We start from the raw sequence: 4,030 nt of genomic DNA, 5'->3' as shown, positions 1-4,030 counted from the left end.
GAAGTGAGTAAAACGGGGTTGATAGTCATTTAGTTCAGTTACCTTCACTTTCTTGGGTACAGAAACAATGGTGGGCATCTTGAAGCAATTGGGGACAACAGACTGAGCTATGGACAGATTGAATATGTTCGTAAACACTCCAGCCAGATGGTCTGCACATGTTCTGAGGACGAGGCTTGGGACGCCGTCAAAATACCAAAATTATGTGAACAATTGTGAGAAACCCAACATATAACGAGGAACAATGTTGTGATAAATACACACATGATGTCTGTGATGTCATCTCTCTTTTTTTGGAAAACACAAGCCCACGATACAAAAAAGATTGTGTTAAATCAACGTGCCGCAGTTTACGACTGCACACAGGTTATTAACGCATAGTTGGCAAGGCATTTGTGTACTTGCAGTATGTGTTGTAGCAAACTTTGAGGGCTCAACATTGGGGAAATGTCTTGAGAAGTAACTATGAAACATTGCACCTACTCACATGAAATCATTTGAAGACGGATTCAGACTTGTTTTTAGCAACGAGTTAGCTTCAAAGAATATATGTGTCAGTTATGTCTAAACTGCCATTTTTCTCACTTTGTCTCTGCTGTTCTTCGAAAACATAATCTATTTTGAGGAATTTCCAGAACCTCACTTCTGTCTTCATGTCATTCATCCAAAGCTTTAAAGTTTGGTTCCAATTCATATTTTTGTTTCTTATACAAGTAAAGTTTGGTTTTATTAGCTATGCTTAAATCTCAAAGATGACTGGCAACATAGCCAGTGATTGATTGATGACCAAAAGCTTTTCCATCTCAAAAAGCCTGGCAGCAATTTTATGTTTCTCCTGCGACCATCATTCGAGGAGAGACAAACACAAATAGGGAAGCCTCAGAAATGCAGGAAGGAACTATGGGGTGTATTTAAGATGACTCTGTGTGAATAACACCTTGAAGTGGTCCAACCAGACATCTGTGATGCATCAAGGCAAGAGATTCCCCTAGAAAAGCCCACTTGGGTCCAGACAGAGTCTCGCTGTTTGTTACCGACTAGAATATGGACATAATGTTGGTTTCCTCTGTCCACAGCCAGTTGGAAAAAGCAGAGTCTGTGTTTGATGACATGGGGAACATCCAAGGTTGTGTTGAGTCACTGGAAAGCACCGCCACCCTATCCTTTCAACCTGTTGCAGGTCAGTATTGTCCGTAGTGATTCCGGACTGGGATGGTTTACACACAAGTGAGATCGGTTCTGATTGCACTGGGAAACACTCTATGGCACAGTGGACTGTTTGATTGAACCTGGACCCCAGTCTTCAACCCACACCTGTTTGATTGGACCTGGACACTAGTCTTCAACCCACACCTGTTTGATTGGACCTGGACACTAGTCTTCAACCCACACCTGTTTGATTGGACCTGGACACTAGTCTTCAACCCACACCTGTTTGATTGAACCTGGACACTAGTCTTCAACCCACACCTGTTTGATTGGACCTGGACACCAGTCAACACCATGTACCTGGAGGAGGCAGACATTCCCTGTTAGACTTCCTCTGAACGTAACGATATGATCGTAATACTGTATTGGTAGGTTTACAGCTCGTACAAGGCTAAATGACATGTTTCATCACCCTTTATAACATTTGCTTATAAATTTGTTGTGAAGCATCTAATGAAGGCCTTATAAAGGGTTTATGAAGACTTGATAAAATGTGACCCAGTTCTCATGGTGCTGATAATGCCTCTGTCCCACCAGCACATTACCTTGGGTGGAAAGGGCTGTCAGGTAGCTGATAATGCCTCTGTCCCACCAGCACATTACCTTGGGTGGAAAGGGCTGTCAGGTAGCTGATAATGCCTCTGTCCCACCAGCACATTACCTTGGGTGGAAGGGGCTGTCAGGTAGCTGATAATGCCTCTGTCCCACCAGCATATTACCTTGGGTGGAAGGGGCTGTCAGGTAGCTGATAATGCCTCTGTCCCACCAGCACATTACCTTGGGTGGAAGGGGCTGTCAGGTAGCTGATAATGCCTCTGTCCCACCAGCACATTACCTTGGGTGGAAGGGGCTGTCAGGTAGCTGATAATGCCTCTGTCCCACCAGCACATTACCTTGGGTGGAAAGGGATGTCGGGTAGATGATAATGCCTCTGTCCCACCAGCACATTACCTTGGGTGGAAAGGGATGTCGGGTAGATGATAATGCCTCTGTCCCACCAGCACATTACCTTGGGTGGAAAGGGCTGTCAGGTAGATGATAATGCCTCTGTCCCACCAGCACATTACCTTGGGGGGAAAGGGCGGTCAGGTAGCTGATAATGCCTCTGTCCCACCAGCACATTACCTTGGGTGGAAAGGGCTGTCAGGTAGATGATAATGCCTCTGTCCCACCAGCACATTACCTTGGGTGGAAAGGGCGGTCAGGTAGATGATAGTGCCTCTGTCCCACCAGCACATTACCTTGGGTGGAAAGGGCTGTCAGGTAGATGATAATGCCTCTGTCCCACCAGCACATTACCTTGGGTGGAAAGGGCTGTCAAGTAGATGATAATGCCTCTGTCCCACCAGCACATTACCTTGGGTGGAAAGGGCTGTCAGGTAGATGATAATGCCTCTGTCCCACCAGCACATTACCTTGGGGGGAAAGGGCGGTCAGGTAGCTGATAATGCCTCTGTCCCACCAGCACATTACCTTGGGTGGAAAGGGCTGTCAGGTAGCTGATAATGCCTCTGTCCCACCAGCACATTACCTTGGGTGGAAAGGGCGGTCAGGTAGATGATAGTGCCTCTGTCCCACCAGCACATTACCTTGGGGGGAAAAGGGCGGTCAGGTAGCTGATAATGCCTCTGTCCCACCAGCACATTACCTTGGGTGGAAAGGACTGTCAGGTAGATGATAGTGCCTCTGTCCCACCAGCACATTACCTTGGGGGGAAAGGGCTGTCAGGTAGATGATAATGCCTCTGTCCCACCAGCACATTACCTAGGGTGGAAAGGGCTGTCAGGTAGATGATAATGCCTCTGTCCCACCAGCACATTACCTTGGGGGGAAAGGGCTGTCAGGTAGATGATAATGCCTCTGTCCCACCAGCACATTACCTTGGGTGGAAAGGGCGGTCAGGTAGATGATAGTCCTGATTCAAGCGGTGGCCATGGCCGTGCAGCAAGCCTTTGTTGTTATTTCCCTTAAGGTTGCTCCCTGTAACATGTCAAAAGACAGCTTGACGGTATGTTTTTGCTTTGTGAATAATAACACTGGAAAGAATTGTACAAAGGGCAATTATTCAACCAAACAGAATCAATCTTCATTGAAATGACTGGTTGAGGGAAAAATACAGGGCTGAATTTACACAAAGGCTTATTTGTTGTACTCAGTTCTTTCTTAGAGGAAGTTGAAGGCACTCAATATCTTCAGCAATCAATAGTGCTCAGCTGAGGTAAAATGCCATATAGGCCCAGAGATTTAAGTCTGATGTTATTTGGAATGCTTTGTCACCAAATAAAATGATTCATGGCGATATGAGGAACTCAGTTGGGTAGCACTGGTCTTGAAATCCACCATTTGTGTTTTGACAGACATCAGTATTTTTTACCCCTTTAATTAGCCATGTTTCTGGGTTAACTTCTTTGACTTAACCGGTGCACTTCCATGGGATCTGAGTGAGGCATATTTCACTTACACGTGTAACTTCTACATGCTCAAATCATACATTTTTTTTGTAATTCAGCAAGTTTATTCAGCTTGAGGTCCACTTGTTTGGTTTGGAGTCCTTAATAATTTTTTCATGGCCATGCTCAAAGTCGAGTTCCCTCGCCAGTTCTCTGTTGTATTATTAACCACTGGAACCATACAATTGTTTTTAAGACAACTTCAAAATTATGTTTTTAGGGTTGTAAAATTCCGGTAACTATATAAAAATTCCCAGATTTTCTATCTAGAAATCCTGGTTGGAAGATTCCTAGATTCAGGGGGGAATAAGCAGTAAATTCCATGATCCTCCAACCTGACATTTTGGAAACAAATGAACATAAACCAACAT

This window comes from Salvelinus namaycush, chromosome 15, assembly GCF_016432855.1.
Source record: "Salvelinus namaycush isolate Seneca chromosome 15, SaNama_1.0, whole genome shotgun sequence".
Lineage (NCBI taxonomy): Eukaryota > Metazoa > Chordata > Actinopteri > Salmoniformes > Salmonidae > Salvelinus > Salvelinus namaycush.
This window is presented reverse-complemented; position numbering follows the sequence as displayed.